This window comes from Chiloscyllium punctatum, chromosome 6 (assembly GCF_047496795.1).
Source record: "Chiloscyllium punctatum isolate Juve2018m chromosome 6, sChiPun1.3, whole genome shotgun sequence".
NCBI lineage: Eukaryota > Metazoa > Chordata > Chondrichthyes > Orectolobiformes > Hemiscylliidae > Chiloscyllium > Chiloscyllium punctatum.
The window spans coordinates 71,482,882-71,496,781 of NC_092744.1; positions in this window are offsets into that span (position 1 = coordinate 71,482,882).

The window sequence follows — 13,900 nt, forward strand, 5'->3', positions numbered from 1 at the left end:
CTTGTGGAACTTGAACGTGGGCCTCCTTGATCAATGGTAGGGATGCTACCATTGAACCACCGCAGCCCTCTGTTTATTTTCGCCCTTTATTATTTTGAGCAAATTGATTTTAAAAACATACCTAAAGGGGGCATAGTTGAGACTGATGTAAGGAAGAAGCTATAAGACAGAGTCATTAATAATCTATCCACAGAGATAGGTGTCATTGTTTCTGTCTCATCATCGTGGTTTGGGTCCAGTTTGCAGTAGGGGACAGGTTAAAGGACAGCTGCTCTCCTGTGCTTAGATGAGTAGCTGTTAGAGAGATTGAGGAGTAGTCTAAGGTGTTGAAATTAACAACCTTTTCAGAATGTTAAAAGAAAAGGGCAAGATAATGTAGGGACAGGTTATTGCGATGGAGGGGTTGGAAACACTGAAAACCTGGTGAAGTCATAGGGGACCTTATTGTCATTCTTGGAGTAAAGAGGGAAGCCTTGAGATAGCAAAGCCAGAAATCAAAGAAATGTGGTCAAGGCCCCTGAAGAGATTCAGCCAGAGGAAAGAAAGGCATTCTAAGTTGTGGCATTGCCAGAACAGATAGGTCAGAGAACTGAGAGAACGGGTCAGTGTCCTTACAGAAAACAGAAAAGAAACAAAACGCAGTCAAACTCACTGAGTGGAGTCAGCAGAAGTACAAATAGATATTTGTTGAATATTCTGCTCTTCACAGTTGTACATCCATGATGGGGAACAAAGAAATGGCTGAGGAACATTGTGACGGTCCTCACGGTGGAAGACAGGGGTAACATCCCAAAATTTCAAGAGAGTCACAGAGCAGAGGTGATCATGGTGGACATGACCAAGGAGAAGGTGCTAGAAGAACTGGAAGGTCTGAAGGTAGATAAATCACCTGGACTTGATGGGCTACACCACAAACCTCTGAAGGAAATAGCTAAAGAGATAGAGGAGGCGTTAGTGGGGAGGGTCCCAGAGGACTGGAAAATTGTGAAACTACTACCCCTGTTTAAGAAGGGAAAAAGGCAAAAGATTAAAAATTACAGGCCGATTAGCCTGACCTCAGTCATTGGTAAGATACTGGAATCCATTTTGAAGGATGAGATTTGTAAATACTCGGACGTTCATGGTAAATAGGGCAAAGTCATCATAATTTCATCAAGGGAGGTCATACCTGACAAATCTGTTAGAATTCTTTGAGGGAGTAATGAGCTGGTAAGACCAAATAGAGCTAATGGGTGTTATTTACCTAGACTTCCAGAAGGCCCTTGACAAGGTGCCGCACAGCAGGCTGCTGAGTAAGTTAAGGGCCCAAGGTATTAGAGGCAAGGTGCTAGCATGGATAAAAGCTTGGCTATCTGACAGAAAGCAGAGAGTGTAGATAAAAGGGTCCTTCTCAGGATGGCAGCCAGTGACAGGTTGTATTTCGTAAATGTCAGTGTTGCGCACACAACTTTTCATTTTATGCATTAACGATCTAGATGAAGGAACTGAAGGCTTTCTGGTTACATTTGCAGGTGATACAAAGGTGGAGAGGCAGTATTGAGGAGGTGGGGAGGCTGCAGAAGGATCTTGGCAGGTTAGGAGAATGGGCAAAGAAGTGGCAGATGGAGTACAATATGGGAAAGTGTGAGGTCATGCACTTTGGTAGAAAGAACAGAGGCATGGACTATTGTCTAAATGTGGAGAAAATTCAGACATCTGAAGTACAAAAGAACTCTAGTCCAAGACTCTCTTAAGGTAAACTTGTGGACTGAGGTGATAGTTAGGAAGGCAACTACAATAATGGCTTTTATTTTGAGAGGGATAGAATATAAAAGCAGGGATGTACTTCTGAAGCTCCATAAGTCAGACCACATTTGGAGTATTGTGCACAGTTTTGTGCCCCATATCTCAGGAAGGATGTACTAGCCCTGGAGTGAGTCCAGAGGAGGTTCACGAGAATGATCCAAATAATGAAAGGCTTAACATATGAGGAATGTTTGAGGACTCTGGGTCTACACTTAATGGAGTTTAGAAGGATGAGGGGAATCTAACTGAAATTTACTGAATACTGACTGGCCCGGTCAGAGTGGGTGTTAGGACAACGTTTCCAATGGCAGGAGAGACTAGGACCTGAGGACACAGCCTTAGAGTAAAGGGAAGACCCTTCAGAACAGAGATGAAGAGAAACTTTTTCAGCCAGAGAATGGGGAATCTGTGGAATTCATTGCCACAGAAGGCTGTGGAAGTCAGCTTATTGAGTACATTGTTACGACACAGAGGTGAACCCTTCTGTTAATTAAATTAAACAACTAGAAAAACTCATCTTGCCTTGTAATCTGTTAACATGTGAGTCACAGAGAACTCCCAAATTCTACTTCCTAACAAAAATAATATCAATTTAGTCTTTAACTCTAAAAGTGAACAACAAATTAAACAACAACTTTTCACAACTCTAAGCCCCCCTTTCTCTTAACTGCTTATTATCTGCCTCCAACTCTATAACAATATACTGTTCCAATAAAACACTTATTAAAATTACATCAACTTAATTTCAAAACCACACAGTGGTTGTCATTTTCAGTGTCTGTCTTCTTCCAGCTCAAAATCTCCCTGGTTTGTTTTCTTTCTTTTTACTGCGAATATGTTTCAAATGAAAAGGTATCTTAATAGAGTGTTTCCTAATTTCTTAGCTCTCTCTTGATGGCAATTGTGCCATCTCCAAATGCCAGCACTTTTAGATCCCCACCATAGGATAATCTCATTGATTCAATGTTGGCAAAACAATAAATTCAAACTTGATTGGGTTTTAGTATCCTGGGACATAATTTAAACTGATTGGTTAAATTCCAATTGTTGTCAAAACAGCAACCAACTCAGGTATCCATTTCCATTTTCTAACACACTTAGAGACTGCCATCTAGTAAATAACAGGTGCTTGTAATCTCCCAGTTCAAAACAGCATTCACTCTCTCTTAAAGATACAGTGCATTTCTCAACTTCAAAACACTTCCGAAAAGATGGCATTTTTTTTCTTTCTTAATCCCATTACAATGAAATACATATATCATTAATCTAAGTTCATATTAATTTCTGCACATATATACACAGCATTGGTGTCTGTCCAATCTTATCTCTACATTTTCCTTTAAATCCACAAAACCGCATCTATCACATTTTAACAATCCACAACATGTACAGTTCGTAAATTAAAAGTCTGCAACATAAGACTCCAATGAAATAGTCTCATATTATTGTATTTAAGTTGTTCCAAGAATGTAAGAAGAGTGTGATCCGTGTACACAACTGTCTCTGACACATTGTCACATAAACATCAAAATGTTGTAAGGACAGTACCAAACTCAATAATTCCTTTTCAATGGTAGAGTATTTTCTCTGGTGAGTGTTAAGTTTCTTTGAAAAGTAGCCAATTGGCTATTCAATTCCATCATCATCTTCCTGTAGCAGTATAGCTCCAACTCCGATATTGCAGGCACCAATTGCAACTTTGAAGAGTTTCAAAAAGATTTCGTGTAACTAAAACTGGTTTGGTAGTCAATACTGTTTTTAAATTCTCAAAAGCTTCCTGGCATTGTTCTGTCCACTGAAATTTTGTGTTCTTCTTCAGCAAATCAGTTAACAGTGCCACCACACTGCTGATGTTTGGAACAAACTTCCGGTAGAATCCGCTGAGTCCCAAAATTTGAAGTACCTCTTTCTTTGAGGTCATGGAAATTCCTCGATGGCCTTTATCTTCACATTCATGGGATCAACCTTCCACTACCGATGTTATGTCCAAGAATGTCACCTGTGCCTTTGTGAATTCTGTTTTCTTTAAGTTTATTATCAGTTTTGCTTCTCGTAATCATTCAAAGGACTCTGCTATCTGTACCATGTGATGTTTCCATGACTTGCTAAAGATCACTACATCTTCCAGATAAACTGCACAATTTGTTGATCGAGCCACAACTCTGTTCATGAGTCTTTAGAAAGTGGCTGGTGCTTTCTTCATTCCAAAAGGCATCACCTTGAATTGATATATTCCATTTGGGGTTACAAACACAGAAAGTTCTTTGGCTTTCTCTGATAAAGGTACCTGCCAGGAACCATGCAGTAAGTCCAACTTTGTGATGTAACTGGCTTGTCCAAATTTCTCTATACAGTCTTCCGATCTTAGTATTGGATATGAGCCCAATTTTGTTATGGCATTGACCTTCTGACTGTCTTCACAAAATCATTATGTCCCATCAGGTTTGGGAACTAACGTGATCGGCGAACTCCACTCACTCTGACTGGACTTAATGATATCTTCATTGAACTTCCTTCTGCACTTGTGTGGCTTTGAACAGATTATGTCTGTAGGGGAGTTGTTTTATCGGAACAGCATTCCCTACGTCTACTTCATGCACAATGGTATTAGTCCTACCCATCTTATTCCTGCATATGTCCTCATACTGCTGCAACAAACTTTTCAAATGGGTTCTTTACTCCTGAGACAGATAGTTCACTAATCTATCACACTCCTCAAGGATTTGATCATTGTTTAACATATTTTGAGGCACATCAAATTCCATGACACCTGGATTTGATTCCTCACTCTGCCTGACAGTAGCTAACTGTTATTCCTGAAGAAGGGCTGATGCCCGAAACGTCGATTCTCCTGTTCCTTGGATGCTGCCTGACCTGCTGTGCTTTTCCAGCAACACATTTTCAGCTCTGATCTCCAGCATCTGCAGTCCTCACCTTCTCCTGACAGTAGGCGGCATGGTGGCACAGTGGTTAGCACTGCTGCCTCACAGCGCCAGAGACCCGGGTTCAAATCCCGCCTCAGGCGACTGACTGTGTGGAGTTTGCACGTTCTCCCTGTGTCTGCGTGGGTTTCCTCCGAGTGCTCCGGTTTCCTCCCACAGTCCAAAAGATGTGCAGGTTAGGTGAATTGGCCATGCTAAATTGCCCGTAGTGTTAGGTAAGGGGTAGATGTAGGGGTATGGGTGGGTTGCGCTTCGGCGGGGCGGTGTGGACTTGTTGGGCCGAAGGGCCTGTTTCCACACTGTAAAGTAATCTAATCTAATCTAGCTAACACCTGTTTCTCCAGTTCCCTGACTCTATTATAATAAGGTTTCAACATATTCACATGACATACCAAAATTAAGTTTTTTTTCTCTATCTGGATCCTTTACCAGATAGTTTACCTGACTTAACTTTTTCTCAATTTGATAGGGACTACTAAATGCAGTTTTGACGTGATCTCCACCAATGACAATACTAATAAATCATCCCAATGGGAAAACATCCGAATTTGAGAGTTTTTATCTGCCACTTGCTTCATTCTATGCTGTGCCCTCTTCAGATGCTATTTAGCTAACTCACCTACCCGATTTAATCTCTCTCTCACCTCCCATGCATAATCCAAGTGTGAGATCTCCGACTTTGGTCTTGTCAATTTCTCTTTAATTAATTTCAAAAGCCCTCTCACTTCATGTCCAAATATTAACTCAAAGAGAGTATACTGAGTAGATTTGTTGGGAGTACTGGTTCCCACTTTTAGTTTTAGGGAGGAGACCTACACAAATCAATTATAACCTGCATGAAAGGTTCGTTGAATGTGGGAATTGGCAACAAAGGTGCTGGTGTCATTACTGCCTGTGACTTATCTACCATTTGGCATGTATGATATGTACGGGCAAAAGTTAGCCACATCCTTCTGCACTCCAGGCCAGTGGAAATGCTTTTGTACCTTAGCATGAGACTTCCTCACACCTAGGTGACTACCTACTGGTAATTCATGTGCTAGCCTAACACTTCCTGTCTGTGTGCTACCAGCAACTCAATCTGGTGCCCATTTTTCCTCTGCACGAACTTGCCATAATTTCCATTTTTTCCTTAGGACTCTATCTAAGGTAATAACCCAAGGGAATACATTCCGTTTCCTTTTGTGAGTATGGATCAATATATATATATATCTTTTATTGTCTCGTCTTTCTGTTGTAAGTCCATTAGCCTTTGAGGACTAAACACTTCAGCTTGACCCTCTTCATGTTCAGGTTTTTTCTGCACCATTACATCAAACAGGGTGTCCGCTATCTGAACCTTAACTCCTTCATCTTTCTCTTTAGTTTTTGCTTTGTGCAGTGACTTATGATCATGGGATCTTGTTAGTAGACAGTCTTGTAACTTTTTTCTTTTAACTCCTCAGTTCCCTGGTCTCCCTTGGCCTTCTCCACAACAAAGGGTATCACTCCCACCTTGGATCCTGCTAAATCATTTCCTAGAACAAAATGTATTCCTGGAACTGACACTCTGTCAATCACTCCCACTGTTACTTCCCAGTCTGGATTTGGCTGTCCAACCTAATCTTACACAGGGAAATGCTAAATTACTGGTCACCTATTTCACAAATTACCACTCCCTTGGGTAACATGTCAGAAAGAGTGTAAATACGGTCATCTCTTACTAGTAAAGACTGATTAGATCCCATATCTCTCAAAATTATAACTTATTTCCCTCTCCCCCTGTTCTTCCTGACTAAACGTTACCCACAGAGGCAAAGTCTTTATAGAGATCAGGCACTAACTCATTACCCAGCCTGCCGAGGCTGTGCACTCTCCTGAAGCTCCTTGACTTTTCTTGGGGTTTCCTTTACTACTTTCACTGATGCCACTGGCTTGGCCTCTTTTACCACATCTTTTCCCACAGTGCCTTTCTTCAATGACCAAAACTGTGACCTTATGCACCCCAACTCCTGGCAGTGAAAACACCTTTTCCCAGTGCCTTTCTTAATCCACTTTAACTGTAATTTTATGTACTGGATTAGTGGTGCTGGAAGAGCACAGCAGTTCAGGCAGCATCCAACGAGCAGCGAAATCGACGTTTCGGGCAAAAGCCCTTCATCAGGAATGAAGGGCTTTTGCCCGAAACGTCGATTTTGCTACTCGTTGGATGCTGCCTGAACTGCTGTGCTCTTCCAGCACCACTAATCCAGTATTTGGTTTTCAGCATCTGCAGTCATTGCTTTACCTTGTTTTTACCTTGTAATTTTATGTGTCCTACTCCATTACAGTGAAAACACCTGAGGCTTTCCACCTCCTTTCCACCCTCAAGGGGTTCTTTTTTAACCTGTGGCAAACTATTACTCGTGTGCTCTACTCTTTGTGTTGTAATGTAGGATCTCCCCTTCTCCCAATTTCTATCCCTCACAGGATGAAATTCGTGCCTGAAGCTAAACTTTGCCTTATACACTAATGTATATTCATCCGCCATCTCTGTTGCTCTCCTCAATTCTTGAACTTCCTATTCATCCACACGAATTCTTCTCATCTCTGGAAGTGAGTTTTTAAACTCCACCAGCAGAATAATCTCTCTTAGAGCCTCATAGGTCTTATCTATTTTTAAGGCCTGCATCAATCTATCAAAATTACTATGTTTAATTCTTTCAAACTCAACATAAGTCTGACCTGGTTCCTTCTTTCTGCTGCTGAACTGCTGTTTATACATTTCTGGTACCAATTCATAAGCACTCAAAAGTAGTCTGTTTGACATCTGCATAATCTCTTAACCCCTCATCTGACAGCTCTGCAAATACCTCACTACTCTGCCTACCAGCTTAGTTTGACCTAGCATTATCCACAAGTTCTCTGACCACTCCATTTGCCTAGCCAATTTTTCAAATGAAATAAAGAAGACTTGGATATCTTTCTCATCAAACTGTGGCAATGTTTTAACATATTCGTCTACATCACTACCTTCCCTCTTCATCTCCATCCTGTTAACTTGATTTTCCTCACTAACTCGCTACTTTTGAAATTCAAATTCAAATGGGGTGGCACGGTGGCTCAGTGGTTAGCATTGTTGCCTCATGGTTAGATTCCAGCCCTGGGTGACTGTCTGTGTGGAGTTTGCACATTCTCCCAGTGTTTGCATGGGTTTCCTCTGGGTGCACCTGTTTCCTCCCACAATCCAAAGATGCACAGGTTAGGTGAATTGGCCATGCTAAATTGCCCATGGTGTTCAGGGATGTGTAGGTTAGGTGCATGAATCAGGGGTAAATGTAAGGGAATGAGTCTAGGTGGGATACTCTTCAGAGGGTCGGTGTGGACATGTTGAGCCGAAGGACCTGTTTCCACACAGTAGGGATTCTAACTCTAATTCTCTCTCCCTTTTTCTTTCTCTTCATTTTCTTTGCTCAGCTAAGGACTTTCTGTTCCTTTTTCCCTCTCTCTCTCTCTTCTCTCTGCCTTCTCTAACAGCTCTTCTTTCCCTTTCTTTATCTTCTGGCTCCATTTGCCTCAATTGTAATTTAAGTTTTTCTAACTCTGCTGCACTTATCTTTTTTTTCTGACACACCTAAGTGCTTGACCAACTCTATTACAATTTCAACTTTCTTTTTGTCCCTGATTAAACCCAATTCTAACCTATTTGCTATCTCTAGAAGTATGTCCTTTCTCTGTCTTTCTAAAATTTCTTGGCAAATTTGGGAAACATCTTCAAATCCCAGAACCTCTTTAGCAATGTTAAGAGCCATTTCTCTCACTTTTGGTTTAACCAACCACAAGTAACCAAAATTAAACAAATAGTCTCACCTACATTTTATTTTAAGATCTAGGCACTAATCAGCAAGTGTTTAAATCTACTGGGATCTTTTGTACCCCAAATATGGTCAAATCTGTCCAAATCTCAGACAGGATCTGTCTAAATCTCAGACAGGATCTGTCTAAACCTGTCCAAATCCCGGACGATCTCCAAAACTGTTATGACATGGCGGTGAACCACTCTGTTCATTAAACCAAACACTCAGAAAAGCTCACCTTGCCACATAATCTGTTAAAATATGAGTGACAGAGAACTCCCAATTTCCAATATTTAAAGAAAATAATATTAATTTATTCTTTAACTCTAAAAGTAAACATTAAACAACAACTGTTCATTAGTCTAAGCCTCCCTTTCTCTTATTACCTGCCTCCAACTCTATAACAATATACTGTTCCATTGAGGCACTTATTAAAATTATATCAAGTTAATTTCAAAATCACACAGTGGCTTTCATCTTTGGTGTCTTCCTTCTTTCGGCTGAAGATCTCCCTGGTTCGTCTTCTTTCTTTTTATTGTGAAAATGTTTCATATGAAAAGGTACTTTCGATAGAAAGTGTTTCCAATTTCTTGGCTTTCTCTCCATGGCTGTTGGTCTGTCTCCAATTTTCCAAATGCCCGTATTTTTAGATCCCCACTATCAGATTGTCTCATTGGTTCAATGTTGGAAAAACAATAAATTCAAACTCAATTGGGTTTTAGTATCCTGGGGCATAATTTAAATGGATTGATTAAATTCAAATTGTTGTCGCAACAGCAACCAACTGGGTATTCATTTCACAGCCAAATGCAACATACTTTCAATTTACCAATACACTCTGAGATTGCCATCCAGTTAGATCACAGGTGCTTGTTATCTCTCAGTTCAAACAAAAACATCATTTGTTCTCACTTAAAGATACAGTACTTTCCTTTAACTTCATAACAATAGTTAAGACAGAGATAGATAGATTCTTGATTGTTAAGGGGCCCAAGGGAAAGAAAGTAGGAGAATGGGGTTGAGAAATTTATTAGCAGTGATTCAATGACAGAGAAAACTCTATGGGCCAAAAGGCTTAATTTCTGCTCCTATGTCTTCTGGTCTTATTTCTTGAGTTGATGCATTACCATCTTGTTTTGCCTTGCACTACCTGTGGAGGTATGCATCAATTTTGTCATTTAATCTCTCCTGGCTTCCAACCTATCATAGGCATTCATTTCCTACCAACACCCTCCCCTCCCCCAATCCCATTCCAGTTCAGTGTGATGATAGCAAATAGTGACACTTTCACTATCCTTACAAATACAGAATCTTGGTCATTGTAAGCTATATTCCATTGTAAGTAAGTGAGATTGTTTTCAGCTGATTGGTTGAGGAAAAGTGTTCTGAGATCGCCTGCAGAGGGCCCCATGCCAGTTCAAACTGCTGATGACCAAAGTTATTGATCGTAAAACATGTCTACGCAAGCTGTAAGCATACTGAGTAGCAAGCACCATGCAGTCACTAAGATTGCAGAATCTGAGCTTGATGTCTTTGGAATAGGCAATGGATCTGAAGGGAAAGTGTATTCATGGCAGCAGCAGGAATCCTACACTAAACTTCAGCAATTTTAAGACAGACAGTTGGTCAAAATATTCAATACCACAAATAGTTTTCTTTTTTAATAATGCAAGTGACAAGAATCAGTTTCTACAGACAGAGTAGTTAATAACATGAGGACAAAGAATTAAGATAACTAGCAAAAGATTTACAAGGGAGGTGAGGAGAAATTATTTTATGCAGTGAGTTCTAATGAACTGGAATGCATTGGCTGAAAGAATAGTGCAAGCATGTTTTATTGCAACTTTAATTAGAAACTACTTGAAAAGGAAAACACTACAGAATTATGGCAAAGGCTAATTGGATGGCCTTGTCAGAGCCACCACAGCTAAGATGGGCTGAATGCTCCCCTTGTGTTATATGATTCTGTGAATGTGATGGATTTTGTTCATTTATTACAGTTTTTGTGAAAAGTTGAAGAATATGAAAATATTTTTTCAAAACTTCAATTTTCAATGTATCATAGTATAATTAAGCCAAAATGCCCTCAATTAATTAAATCAATTCTTCAACAATTGTGTAAATGAAGAAATGTTTGAGCAGATAGCTTTTGAATGAGAGGAATAGACCACTACCAAAATCTGTAACTAGAAGACAATAAGAGCCTTTAGCCTAGGCAAAGAGATTTTGTTATGAAGTTCTTGGGGAACAGTATGCCATATAACTCCAATAACTCCAAGTTCCACAACACATTGGTCCGAAGTCACACTGGATAGATCATATCAGGAGTCATACCTGATAATAGCTGTTACCACTGGGTTCTGTGGGTACAATTGTTAGCAAATAACATTTCTATGAACGCTCGCTCCCTCGAGATGCAACAGTCCTAATGTTTATAACTTCCCAGAGTTCCAAAGATGACTCACTGAGCATTAATACCCCAGTTCAAAGTCTGGCCACTTCTAAGAAAATGCCTCTCCTTTCTCTTTTCAGGCAAACAGAAAAACAAATCCCTGGCAACACAACATATCTTTCTTACTAGAATTTAGTGTTGCCCCCTCTCTGTTTCACATATCTGCAGATCTCCTTTGTGTTTACAAGCCACATGGCTTTTTTGTAGATTGATGTCCTTCCGTTTTATATTGCATCCAGGTCAAAGGTTGCCATGTCACATGGACAAACATTTTAACTGTTCAAGAATATTACAATTGGTTCCTTTACTATTGGCACAGACTCTCAAACAAAATGTACTTCACCAAATAAAATTCCACAGATCCTTTAAGTAAACTACAAATTTTCATTTCTATGGTGCTCCATGTCAAAAGGTGATCACAAATTGTTTGTCTTTCAAATGAAAGACCTTGCATGGCAGAGTAGAGACGGGCAAAGCATGAAACCTGAATACTTTCCAAGGGTGAATAATCACCAGACTGCTGGTCAACAGCCTCACAAGGTTTAACAACAACTTCAGGAATAATTGACAGCAGAAAGCATGTTACACAATAAGGTAACTAGGACTTGCTACAGCCAGCAAGTACAATGCATTTTCATTCAACAGACATAAACCTCTTCGTCAGATATACAACACCTTGATTTCATGTAGTAAAGCCGGTGCACAGCCTGGAAATACAGGAACACTAATGTTAGAGCAGATGCCCATGTTTCATGGCGTCACAAACCATGAAAACATGACATATAAAGGGAAATGGTTTGCACTGAGACAGCAAACCTCCAGAGAATGAAAATAAAAAGACGTCAAGTCGGTGTGCTCCCAGAAGTTAAATATTTCATGCATTCAGTAATGAAAGCTTTGTTACTCACATTCCGTTAAGGCTGCAGTGTTCCTGGCCCTGAAACCTAAATTTTAACTGATTTTATATTGGTGTGTGTGATATAGAAGGAGTCCAAACCCAAATTATATTTTGAGAGATGGCACTCCATTGACTAATATCATTAAATGCTCAAATTGCAATTTCTAAGCCCACCAGTATTCAATTTTCCATTCGCTATCGTCATTAGTTCACGTAAATCATGCTCTAAGCCAAATGTTTTGACCTATTGCTCAGCACTTAGTCTTTGCAAATATCAATGCCTTTAACTGTAACTGATCCACTATGGATTTTAAATGTTACATTTATGACATCCAAACTGGCACATGTTTTACTTTGTCTCCCAATTTAAAACAGCTGTGGACCTGACAGCAAAGAGCAGTTACGTTGGAAAATGAGAGTGTCACATGAGAGAGAGAAGGAAAACAAGACATATACCACGAGAAGGAACAATTTCAGTGTCTGGACAACCAACTGCTTTGACAGGTTGGAGTGAGCACTTGACAGCAGTGAGCCAAGATAAATGAAACAGCTCAATGTTGTAAGTAGAGATTGCTGTTCTGGTGGATGATCTCAAAGTTGTTTTGTGATCTTAGGAGACATTTCAACATGACAAGATGCAGCCAAAATATAAGCCTGTTATGATCTCCTGAACTAAGTCATGTACCAGCATTAAAGTGAACACATGCTTACACACTGCTCTACTGCAAACTGTCAAACTCACAAGTCACTGGGGCAGGAATTGCAAGTGGGGACAAGTTTTGAATTTCTCTTCTGGAATTTAAAAATAAACTGATTATTGCTTTCAGCGAGAGATGTGATCAGAGCAGATTGGCCTTAGAAGCAACAACGTCTGCTAAAAATGCATACATTGGTACCATGTGGGCAGAGCTAAGTGATCCCTCTCCTAGAGTGTTAACACTCAATGCCAAGTCACATACTCATAGTGGCATCTTAGGCAAGGGACATCCCTGGAACTAAACCAGAGCAAAAAGTGGTCTTCAAGAGAAGATGGTGATAATTATTTTGATTTTACATGAAAAATAAAATGACTGAGCCTATTCAGTCCTAGGATGAACTATCTTACTTATTGTGTGGAAGCAAGGATTCCCTCAAGACAGTAAACTCCATTTGTTTAACATTTAAATCATTGGATTACACTAGACTTCCTGCAGAGAACAGACAATTTCTCCAGTCATGAAATGAAAGATAGATATTTGTTGATTAGTTTCAGACAAGAAACTCTTGCAATCTAATTTCAGAACTCTAGAATTTCACTATATAATGATAATATGCACACCTTGAAATTTTTTATTATGTGTTTAGTAAAGGTACCTTAAGTAGAGATCCTCTAATATTCCACTCCATGCTATTTGTACAAAACATTGCTGTGCCAAATATGTTTCTCAGAACTTCTTCAAGACATGAATCTCCATTTTTAATATCGTGGTCAATCAACAGCTCCATCAGTGAAAGGAGGGAAAAAAATAATTGGAAGGATTGTAAAGCTATTAAACTTGTACTCTCAGCATCCTGAACAGTTGTTGAGAGCTGACACCTAGGGACAGGTCCCGTGGTTACACTAGCTATGTGTGTGCTATCTTAAAGAAAGAGAAAAATGAAACGCATTTGGTGCCAAGATTCAGTAATGAGTGAATGAATGTATTTGGAACTATGCTTAATTAGTCAATAATTAAATATGCAGTCAAAATGATCCACACTTTGTATGAAGATATCACTTAAAGGCACTTTTTAAATTGTGGTTTCAATGCCAACATTGGGTCTCCTAGCTGTTTCTCTATGATTTAGAAAGTAGTCCATGTCAATTGGTCTTGAAGTTAATATATGCAGGCATTCTAGCATTCATGGTCTCATTGTGGTGCTAAAGAATATTTAGAGAGCCTGCTGGGGTAAGGAAAATGTTAATTTGATTTAAGAAACATCTTACAATGGCTTCATATTGCCTTAAGGCTGTAAGGAACACCAAGAT